The sequence below is a fragment of the Mytilus galloprovincialis genome, chromosome 12 (assembly GCF_965363235.1).
Source record: "Mytilus galloprovincialis chromosome 12, xbMytGall1.hap1.1, whole genome shotgun sequence".
NCBI lineage: Eukaryota > Metazoa > Mollusca > Bivalvia > Mytilida > Mytilidae > Mytilus > Mytilus galloprovincialis.
In genome coordinates this window covers 44227027-44239894 of record NC_134849.1, presented here as the reverse complement: position 1 = coordinate 44239894, position 12868 = coordinate 44227027, and the positions used below count along the sequence as shown (strand labels likewise).

At 32.5% G+C, this 12868-nt stretch overlaps 1 long non-coding RNA gene across 1 annotated transcript; it reads left to right on the top strand.

The window, feature by feature from the left end:
- The first annotated feature begins 4259 nt into the window (after positions 1 to 4259).
- LOC143055314 (uncharacterized) lies at positions 4260 to 6934 on the top strand. Its single transcript, XR_012971981.1, has 2 exons — positions 4260 to 4302; positions 6710 to 6934. It is a non-coding gene; the product is annotated as an uncharacterized LOC143055314 (long non-coding RNA).
- Positions 6935 to 12868: the final 5934 nt, after the last annotated feature.

Below are 12868 nucleotides of genomic sequence, written 5' to 3'. Positions count from 1 at the left end.
ATTAAAATACTACAATAGGTAACAATTTGACAATTTAGTAGTGTCAACCCTGTGATTATGACCCGCTTATATAGCATATTAATCCTGAATACACCGTTTGGTGGTGCGTCTGTCAGATGCGGAACGTACAGATAAGGTAATAGGTAATAGGTGATTATACTATTGGTATCGGTATCAGACTCGACCCGGAACTTCCTAATTATTGGCAATATTAATTACGTGGAAAACAAAAGGGCTCGGAGTGGTGTAATTTTTAATCTACACCTTTGTACTATATTAGTTGTATATAAAGTTGAATTTTTTTATTCGTCGTTTTTACGTGATGACGGCTGACAAATTGGACCTCGTAATTTTAGTATTATAGACAACAGATATTTCATAACGGTGAACCAAGCCTTAATAATATATCTGACATAAGAAGACCTGGAGAGTGAAATACTCACTTATTATGAGTAATATAACTACATGTATAATTTTTGTTTGCGATCCTTTCAAGACTTAAATACATGTAGAGAGTAAATTAGTTAAAATTTCAACCTCTGGTAGGTTTGTCTGTAAATTGGCATTGAAGGATTTTTTTTTATTTAGTATGTGAAACAGCCTGTTTGCTAAGTTTTTAGCACTAAATCCCTGTGGGATCAAAACGATATGGTATCACATGCTCTTGAGTAAGTGTGGTTTGATATGTAGTTTCTTAGATACTATGAGCAATAGGTCATCTATAATATTATATATGGAACAATATTACATTGAATGAAGTACATAATTGTTTGGAAGTGTTCAGATGACCTTTATCTCTTTTTTTTAATTCAATGGTCAATTTTAGTAAATAAGTTTGCTTCTTAGACACTTATAAGTAATAGACTAACTATATACAGTGTAATGGTATGACTATGACATTAAATCTTGATAAGTGTGACATTTCAGTGTGTGCATTCTTGTTTAATCTTTGAGAGAACTAAACATTTTTAATCTACTTATCAGAGTTTTGGTTGATGATCCAGCTACATGAAACTTGGTAAATGAATGAACATAACTTCTTTATTATACGAAAAGTTGAAAGTTCAAACAAGGACAAAATTATTACAAATTTAAGGATGCTTAATTAAGTTTCATTGAGATGAGGGGTCTATTCTTGGTATTAGGCATGGGTACCTAAAAGCAGTACAGGCCATAATCATGTCTTTTGTAATCTATAATTTAAGAAACACTTCTCCATTGAATTTACCAAACAAAACATTTTATAGAATAGTTAAGATTTCAACAAAATACCTCTTGGTGTTGTTATGACAAAATTAACAACAGCTGTGTGTATTGTCTGTTGAAAAATTCTTTTCTTTCACCGTTTTGAAAATGTCCACCATTACTAGGAAGTTAATTAGTACATGTCCATACCTGTTGCAGGTAATACGTGAACATTTAAATGACACTTAAAATACATGACCCAGATAGTTAAATGTGATAATAATCTTTCAATCATTAAAGGGATTTAAAATTTCAATGAGCAGTAATTAGAATATTTGTTCTAAAAACAAAAACAATACTTTTTCAACAAGTTTTTTTTGTCTCACCTTGATGGAGTCAAAAAGCAAGATATAGGTATGTTGTTTCCTGCAGCGTCAGATCAATAATGTATCAGTTTATGATTAAGTCAGTTTATGGAAAATGATATTTTGTATGCAGTTGTATAAGCATAGGCACATCTAATTTCATTTGAGATTATTTTTTCCTCCCCCCCCTCAGTCATGGTCTATTGACTGAAACTTTTCCTTTGTTTACATGTATTAGTTTGTGATTAGAAACCAAACCTGTTATTCTTGTTTTAGAATAAATACTCCACTTTTGAGAAATATTTTTTCATGGCTTACAACTGTTTGCCTCTGGTTTTATTTTCTACATTAACTTTTAAGTAACATGCAGGAACTGTTCATTTCATTTTGTTTTGTTTCGTTCCACTTTTATCCCATTTTGCACTTTACAGGAATCCCTCTTTCCGCCCCTCTTTATTTTTGATACCTTAATCATTTTGTAACATTTGGAATTTTGATATTTTAAAACTTTGATCAAAATTTAAAATTTCAAAAACTTTTTGAAGTGAAATACTCACTTAATTATTATAAGTAATAGGATAACTACATGTATAGATAGAAAGATATATATTTTTAAATTAAAGCACAAGAAATAATGCAAATTCCATAATTAAAATTAATTTGAAGTTGAAATAACTGCCTGTTATGTTGTTATTTGTTTTTTGTTTTAGTTTTTTTTATAGTGACTTGGATTGTATAACAATTTTGGCTGATTCATTTTTTATATTTCTACCTATTATGTCTGTTTGTTTTGTTCGCGCATCGTTGTCAGTGTAATTGAATATGCGACTGTCATGCAAGTGAGAGGTTTGGCTGGTTAAAAAGCTAGGTTCAATCCACCTATTTTTTACATAGGAAAATGCCTATACCTAGTCCATGAAGTCAGGAATATGACAGTTATCCATTTGTTTGATGTGTTTAACCCTTTAACCCCCAATCCCGCCTGTAGACGTGATGGTGACAACCATTCTTTGATGGCCCGTATGATCCTCCATACTTTTTTTAACTGCCCCAGCTGAACTGTCATGATAGCAAGGATTTCAACCAAGCAGTTCATGGTCCATCAACTCTTCTCAGATGTCTGTTCATGAAAATATGGCACTTTGAAAGCCATTTAAGAGTTCAAAATCGGAAAAACATGAAAAGTAGCCAAAATCAGTTGGGGATGGGCATATTTTGATGGCCACTACGAAACTGGAAGTGACTGTTGGTAAAAACTATTATCATATATGCATGCATAGGGTTATAGGAACACAACGAGGTATAATATGGCCAATAGGAATCTAGTCTGTAAAATCTAGGTCACCGTTTTGTCAAAAATCCATAAAAACGCACATTTAGGCAGACCTGACTTGACAATAATAATTCCCCAGCAAGACACTGAAGTCCAATATACTTCCAGCTAGCATGAATGGACTGCTGTAAGGCAGCAACCATTTGATTTTCTAGGGGGGAGGGGAGGGGGGCTATGGATTTTTTTTATAGACAAATTTTTTTTTCGCCTGTGGCGAAAAACAATTATTTTTTCAATTTTAGTATTATATATAGTGGCAGCTGAGGGTGAAATAAACAAATTTTTTTTCTCAGAATCAAAAACAAATTTTTTTTTTCTCCCAAAACTGGAAACAAACTTTTTGTTTACAAAAAATCCATAGCCCCCCCCCCCCCCCCCCCCCCCGAAAATCAAATGGTTGCTGCCTACTTATAGGGTAATACTTGAATGACAAAGAAACACAGTCTTGTCAGTGTTCACCTCTCAAGGTTGTTTTAAAATCCATTCATGCTAGAACAACTAGCCAGGCATGTTTTTGATGAATTGTGTTTTTATACTGTATTTTATAGGTCAAATGTCCATAACAACTACCGAGGCTTGTTTTTGATAAATGATGTTTTTATACTGTATTTTACAGTTCAGATGTCCATGACAACTAGCTAGGCCTGTTTTTGATGAATTGTGTTTATATACTGTATTTTACAGGTCAAATGTCCATAACAACTACCGAGGCCTGTTTTTGATAAATTGTGTTTTTATACTGTATTTCACAAGTCAGATGTCCATAATAACTAGCGAGGCATGTTTTTGATAAACAATGTCTGTATTTTGTTCACATATGACATGCTTTCTATAATTCACATAGAAATGTCTGTATTATGTTCACATATGACATGCTTTCTATAATTCACAAAGAAAACAATTTATACTGGGCAAATAATGTCTGTATTATGTTCACATATGAATCGCACTCTATAATTCACAAAGAAAACAATTTATACTTGGCAAACAATGTTTGTATTATGTTCACATATGACATGCTTTCTATAATTCACAAAGAAAACAATTTATACCAGGCAAACAATGTTGTATTATGTTCACATATGACATGCTATCTATAATTCACTAAGAAAACAAGTTATTCCAGGAAAACAATGTCTGTATTATGTTCTTATATGACATATTATATTCTATGATATTCGTTAAGATTTCATTCACACATTTAAGGACTGATGAGAAGGAAAAACTTTTTATTTACAGAAATGGACATCATCATTTATCTTTCTCAACATTATTGCTGTATTAAACACATTAGAAAAAAAAAAAGACTATGAAAATTTGGCAGTTTTGTTCCTGTGATGCAATGATGTCAGTTCATTTGGTTTTGGAAAAAGCAAATGCTGGTTAGCTTAAGAGTACTTTTTTTGCTGTAATTGTGAGGTACTTATTGATAAAGAAATAGCCTTTCTATGATTTGGATAATTTATTTCCGTATTAAAATCATTTTGTCAACTGTTATGTAAGTGCCAAATTAAAGACAGACGTGATTAGAAATGAAATATCATAATACAACTACTGTGGATTCATTTAGTTTTTTGGGGTACTAATTTTCATGGATTAGGAAGACTTGCATATTCGTGGATATTTGTTTGTGTGGTTTTTGTAGAGCCTGTGACTTTTTTTCGCAATAGCTTGACATAGGGATAGTGATCCAGCGGAGGCATTAGCTATCTTCTTAAAAGCTTTTATATTTTAGGAGGTGGAAGACCTGGATGCCTCAAACTTTGTATATGGATGCCTCATGTCACAAAGTTTCCGTCAGTCCCATGTCTAATGTCCTTGACCTCATTTTCATGGTTCAGTGACTACTTGAAAAAAGTGAACATTTTTGGTAATATTAATTTCTCTCTTATTATAAGTAATAACATAACTATATTTGGTATGTGCCTACCTTGCAAGGTCCTCACATCCGTCAGACAGTTTCCACTTGACCTCGACCTCATTTCATGGATCAGTGAACAAAGTTAAGTTTTGGTGGTCAATTCCATATCTCAAATACTATAAGCAATAGGTCTTGTATATTCGGTGAATGGAAGGACTGTAAGGTGTACATGTCCAACTGGCAGGTGTCATCTGACCTTGACCTCATTTTCATGGTTCAGTGGTTATAGTTAAGTTTTTGTGTTTTGGTCTGTTTTTCTTATACTATATGCAATAGGTGTACTATATTTTGTGTATAAAATGATTGTAAGGTGTACATGTCTAGCTGACAGGTGTCATTTGACCCTATTTTCATGATTTAGTGACTCAAGTGAAGGTTTTTGGGATACGATTGCTTTCAAGCAATCTGTAGACTTATACGATTGGCTCAGGGTGTCATGCCCTCACGTCAACCGTTTTATTCTAAACATTTTGGAACATCTCAGATTCTTATGATTGTCTTGGTTTAAAAGGTAAAAACAAAAAACAAATGGTTTGAACTTAAACAACTGTCCTATAATGTTCTTTTCATAAAAGAGGGACGAAAGATACCAAAGGGACAGTCAAACTCATAAATCTAAAACAAACTGACAACGCCATGGCCAAAAATAAAAAAGACATACAGAAAAACAATAGTACACACGACACAACATAGAAAACTAAAGAATAAACAACACGAACCCCACCAAAAACTAGGGGTGATCTTAGGTGCTCCGGAAGGGTAAGCAGATCCTGCTCCACATGTGGCACCCGTCGTGTTGCTTAAGTGATTACAAATCCGGTAAATAGTCTAATTCGGTAGGTCATATTCATGAAAGGGAAGGGGATTGTAGTTACGACGTAAGGAACATATCCGATATCATTTGTGAAACGGTTATTCCATAACGGTCAACCAACTCGTGATGGCGTCCGTAAAATTTACGAAGGGATGATTTCAACTTCACCATTTGGAACTCTTGGTTTAATAGCTTCCTTGTGAGCAGCAAACCTCTATCAAGAAAATCATGATAGGAAATGCAAGCACGGGAATATCGTATCAATTGGGAGATATATACCCCTCTTCATGTTTGATATTTCCCTTGACTTATATGCGTGTTTTTAACAACACGGAAAATCAGAATTAAGCAGTATTTGTATTTAGTGTTTTTATAAATTTAGAAACACGTCAGAGGGAATTCCCCAGTTGTGATAAAAATGCAAGAGTTCTCTGAATTCCAATAAATCTATTTCTGTCATATACGAACTGAAGTGGAGTTTTTCTTATATGTCACTGTTATGAAACTGGTATTTGATAATGTACTTCCATAAAGAAATAGAGAACCATCTAGGTCGTTTAATTAATGTACGTTCTTGCTCTAGGGTTTGTTTAGGTAATTATGCGCATGCGTATAGTTTTCTTGACTTCAAGGGGTATTAGATTGAATAGTTGCTCTGGATTTCCCACTCAATTTATTAATTTATAACTCATGGGATCCTTTCTATGTATGTCTACTATTGAGGGTTATTGTTGTTGCATAATTCTAAATCATATGCATCATTTAAATTAAAATAAATGTAGTCCACATCGTAAAAGTAACTACAACACCCCTTCAGGCGAAATGGAGTCTTCCATATTATCGTTTCGAGTTGTCTCCCTTCTGGAAGTAACTGAATCAAAACAACATGTTGAGAAAAATAAAATTGTTTTGTCGATAAACGTCGTATTATATTAAAAACGATTGCAAATTTAAACCGAGGAATGTGTACGGAAAGACGTCATGATCACTGACCCAAAGGAAATTAAATATATAAAGAGTTAGGAATGGGGTTTCTCCTATAATTACCGTAGGAAAATAGGTGATAAATGTATAAATGATTTATTTTTCAGGTTTTATGGACATATTTTATTTCCTTGCACCCAATGTTGTATGATGATTCGTCATGGCTCACCAAGTGTAGAAATTCCAAGATGACTCAAGAAGAGATTTTATTCGCTATATTCCGTTCAAATTTTGATCGTGATTCTATAATTGAACTTTGTACACCTTAACTAATGGACAAATGTTGAAATATTTTGACACAGAAGCGTTGGATTAATAAACTTTTCATTCTATTAATTTTCAACTAATTTCTTGAAGGACTATCTGAAGAAAATTGGCGGGAAAACGACACAACGCCTACAATCTTGCACCATGTTCTCACAATGGACTCTAATATCCGTTACTGAGCTTCTGTTCCCAGGGCCGGTATTTTTAAAGTCAATGTCAGTATTGGACAGTAATGATAAAGTGCTCTTTTTGTACAGATGGTTCTAATTGATCATTCTTGATCCATGCTAACGTTATAATTGATCAATCGTGATCCATGCTAAAGGTTTTTAATCGATCAATCGTGATCCATTCTAATGTTATAACTGATCAAAAGTGATCCACGCTAATGTGTTAATTTTGATCATTTGTGACTCATGATCATGCTAATGTTTCATCTTTATTGAGGATAAATTAATGTTTGATTAATTTGTGAGCCGTGGCCTTTATTTTGCCAATTAAAATAATAATTCATTTATATCTCTTTGGTATTTTTTCAAGCATGAATCTTAAGTTATTTAAAGAATACCTTTTGATCGAAAGCAAATTCCTAATACAAAATAAATGTTTATTAAGTTAAAGGTCATCATAACATGCATGTGAAATTCATCATTAAAATGTGTGAAAACATATGTACAAAAGTCAGCACTAATCAGATATACTTGATCATGTTGATATGAGTTCATAAGTCAGTTCTGGCAGAATATTTGTAGCCAACACGTCGTACTGTATACACAAAGTCCATATTTGTACATTCACCGTTTACAAGTTTTGTATTTTGTTCAAGAAGGATCTCCTTTCATATTTCCGAACGGATGCTTTTACAGTTATCATCTTAATGTAAGATGCTGTTTGCAGTTTCAATAACACAACGACAAAGATAAAATGTTAGGATGGCTAGCGAAAACTGCTTGTTCAGGTGGTCATGAAAAGACTCGGCACCATTCGAATTTGTTGTTCTCGTTTCCTCGGTGTCAGGAAATTTGCGGAAACGTAGTATTGGGAATATGAAAAATTAGCGGAAATGCAATACGCCCTTCGTTTGATATGTTTGAACTTTTCATTTTGCCATTTGATTGGGAATTTTCCGTTTTGAATTTTCTTCGAAGGTCACTAGTTTTGTAATTTTATTTTTCTAAATACAGTGTACATGTACATAAACAACAAAAACTATTTTTTAATCTACGGCTTGGTTTGCCATTACAAGATCTTACAACTATCGCTCGATCGACGGTGTCCAAATTATTGCTACGTTAACTTATTAACCCTATTACATGTACAATGTATGTCTATTTGGGTTGCTCACCCAATTTTGTCAATATAACAGAATGACCTGTCGTACATGTGGAAAATTAAGCTGGATATGAAACCAGGTTTAACCCACAGTTTTCTTTTGGAAATATGCCACTGCATGGTAACTTTCGCCCTTCTTTTCGGTACCAAATCAAGCATATGATAGTTGTTTTTCACTCGTTCCGCTAGTGAAAAACGTTAGATTTTAGATTTCCAATCTTTGATTTCCGAGTTCCTTTGTTGTACTTTTTTATAAGCCTGGTATCCTTTTACAACCAATTGGTCAATAAAACTGGTGGCATAAGCCTGGTATTCTTTTACAACCTATCGGTCAATAAAACTGCTGGCATAAGCCTGGTATCCTTTAACAACAAATTGGTCAATAAAACTGCTGTTGTAAGCTTGGTATCCTTTTACAACAAATTGGTCAATAAAACTGCTGTTGTAAGCTTGGTATCCTTTTACAACCAATTGGTCAATAAAACTGCTGTTGTAAGCTTGGTATCCTTTTACAACCAATTGGTCAATAAAACTGCTGTTGTAAGCTTGGTATCCTTTTACAACAAATTGGTCAATAAAACTGCTTTTATAAGCTTGGTATCCTTTTACAACCAATTTCTCAATAATTGATACTGCTGCTAGATATGTCGCTATAAGATAAGATAGTTTCACTTTGTATGTTTTGTAAAAGATAGTTTACGCAACTACAATCATGGTTAATAAAAAAAAAGCAAGTGTATGAGACATATTTTTTTATTTTATTTTTATACGACCGCAAAATTTGAAAATATATTGCTATCACGTTGGCGTCGTCGTCGTCGTCGTCGTCGTCCGAATACTTTTAGTTTTCGCACTCTAACTTTAGTAAAAGTGAATGGAAATCTATGAAATTTTAACACAAGGTTTATGACCACAAACGAAATCCCGGATTTGAAGAGGTATGCAAATGTTATGTAAATGTTTTCAGAGACCGACATTTACATATATTTATAAACCGCTGCATTTAGTTTATCTTGTCTTTACATGTTGTAAATATTAATATTTCTTGTGCTATACCCTCCTATGGGCGGTTATGAGAGACCGCGGTTTATAAAATATATTAACACCTAATCAAACCATTTTGCAGTTAAAAATTTATATATATTTATGACCGTCGCAAAACTTTTGCAAACTTATGTATTTGTATACCTCTGCAAATGGAAACCTTTGTGATGTATTTTTCTATGATGTAAATTTATCCGCAAATGTGTTTCTTTGTCTGGGTAGCAAAGCATCATCATTCAAATGATTTTATATGGGTTATAAAGTGTAAGGTGCATCTACATTTTCCTGGTATGTAAACCAATTCAAAACGAGAACTTTATAGGGGGTGTAAAGCATCATTTCCTTTAATCTACAGAGACCTGTCAAATGTATTGTAAAGGAATAACTTTGTTAGTCTTTATTGTCGGCTGAAATGTATGTCAAATCAAAACATATCAAAAGCCTTTGAACATATTTCGAAATGTATGGTAAATACATGGATTTCGGACAATTTGTTTAACTGAGAAATGTGGTCAAATGATAATATCAATGACATATGTAAATATATTGGGCATATGTAACTTTAAATACATATGCAAAGAAATGATAAAGAAAGATATTTCAGACAGCTAGAAATGTATGTGTAAATATAATGGGCATATGTAACTTTAAATACATATGCAAAGAAATGATAAAGAAAGATATTTCAGACAGCTAGAAATGTATGTGTAAATATATTGGGCATATGTAACTTTGAATACATATGCAAAGAAATGATAAAGAAAGATATTTCAGACAGCTAGAAATGTATGGTAAATAGATATATTTGCTTTTAATTTGCTACTATATTTGAAAGGTGCAGAATATATTGACAAATATTTCCATAGCTTTAGTGGTCAAGCTATGATATGACAAATATAGCTGCTTTGTGGTTGGTTTTGGCATATTGGTAATATCATTTATTATACATGTATTTTAATAATTTCGTTTTAATAAAAAAAATTAAAAAAGTCGGTTCTACATAATCGGTTATTGATCTCTTCTCGAGCTCTGTTTGGTGTCCTGCGTAAATTTCTTTATCCATCAAAATCTTGTTTCTCGGTAAGTTATGATGGTTCATTCGCATAAAACGATCGTTTCCTTCGAGTATCGCTTTGAAACTTCTGGAATTGCACGAGTCATAATTCACTCTGTTTATAAAATATATAATTTTTTTTAAAGAGACATATACTACAATATGTATTATATATGTTACTGCAGAGAAATATATACTATATATATATAAGTACGTCTGAAATTGCGAAAGCAAATTTACAGATCTAACATTGTTGGGTTGATGTTTAAGACGAGTTGTACTATATGTATATATATATATATATATGTCTCTGGTTACTGGTAGTTATAATACATATATACAAATTAAGCCTGAACAATTTTAGATATGCGGCCTCATTTTAAATTTAAATCGGTACCATTCGGAAGGTTATCGATCGATTTATCAAGTTTTTATAAAAAGTCCAAGTTTCTGAAATAGAAATATTCCTTCATCGGTAGATTAGTTGTCACATAATATTTGACACAAAACACATCTTGAGAGAATGTTTTTTAAGAATCGGCTAGTTTGCACACATACTTAAACGTTAAATCTATTGACGAATATTTCAGTTTTGTAATATTAGTTTTCCTTATCCGTTAAGTCCAGTCACGAGATGTTGAACTCCGTGTGCTTCATGAAGCTCTCTCTGAAAAAACTTTCTTGTGTGTGAGAATGAAAGTTAAACACTACAAACAAAGAACCAGTGAGTCACGTGTCATAATTGACACACAATTTACCAATGAAATCAAACAAAATCGATAGATAATATCATTCCATCGACGAGATGTCGCCCTTCCTCCGATCAACGGGGTTTATCAGCAGTTAAATGTGACAATTATCACCTTTTACAGAAAGATCTGGTCCGAAAGGATCAATAGAAGACCACCGCTAGTATCAATATCCATCAATAAAAGGCACAAACAAATATCATTTCTTTATGATTAATAACATCATACATTGTCTTAAAACAATGCTCCCGTTGTCATTTGATTGTGTTGTTTTTAAATACGCAAAACTAAAATAAGTTATCAGTCATTCGATATCTCATTTATCTCCCCAGCTCCCATATGTACTTTTACAGGAATCGTATTTTTTCTGTCATGATAAATAAGTTTTTTTTTATTTTTTTTTTATTTTTTCTGCAATAATTACATTTAACATACTTTGCATACTTTTTAATTGAAATAACATTGAAACAAGAATCGATGTGACAAAGTCATTTTGTTTTAACATAATTCAAGAAGATTTGTAAACGACAAATACATATTACAATTACTCTTCAATCTTTTGAATCTCTCTCTGGCAAATTTCAAACAAAAGAAAAGTATATAAAACATCTTTTAGGCTTGGATCAGCATCTCAAAAACTTACAGGTCTACAGAACATAAACTGTACACACAACACAAAAAACAAATGACAGTCATAATACAAGTACATGTAACTTACTCAAACAGAAGGTACAAAAACCTATCTTACAAAAAAACATGGAAAACATATCTTTAAAAGATATAAGGCAATTGTACCCTGTACAACAAGACGAAGTCTAGACTTATAGTTTTAGCGGAAATGTATATGATTCGTGTTTGAAGAAAGCAATATCTTGCACTTCTTTCTTAGACATATTTTACGCAAAGTCTTAAAATAACTACATGTCTTATTTGTCCTTTAACAGTGGAAACATATATCATTGTACTTGCTTTCCATACAGGCGGGAAAAAAAGAAAGAGGGGCAAAATACATAAACTATCGTTATAGTTAAATCGCATTGATAAATGTTTAAAACTTTAAATAAGTTGATATATTAAAGAATATTTTCCAATAAAAAGATAAAACAAAAAAAGTGACAAGCCTCTGTGTCTATGAATATATCAAGGCACATTTCTGATTTTCAATCTTTAACTTGCATCATGCTTTGGTACCTGGCGGATATAAGTATTCGTCCCATTGGCTATCATACAACATCTTTTTTTTTACGTACAACTCTTCCGTTCACGATGTTGTAATACCTAGTATGCAGGTTGAACTTCAATTTAGAGGTTTATCTATTGAAGCTGTAGTTCTTTGGGTACCAAGCGTGACCTTTAGAATTTAATTACTATAATTTTTAATTAGTTAATTATGCAAGTTGCAAATCTGGCAGAATCTATCGATGCCAATGCCTATATATATTCAAATAACTATTCAAAGTGTTCATAAATCAAAAGTCACTGTAAAGAATGCTACCAAAATATAGTGTGTTCAATTGTAAAAAGAAATGTTATATATAGTGAATTGCTTTTGGCAAAAGACGCACACTCATTTCACGATTGTATCTACTTATAATCAATGCACATAAGTTATGGACTAGTACTGCACCCGTGTTAACTAGCATTGGGGGTCGCATGTCATTGTCCAGATACATTTGTACTAGCAATAGTGTTTTTTTTTATTGTAATTTTGTGTGTGTGTTTTTTTGTTTTTCTTTGAGGGGGGGGCTGTAAAATACTGCTTTCCTGTGATGCATCGGCTTGTTAAGTTTGGTGAACTTATGGTCTAGTTTGTTAGGACA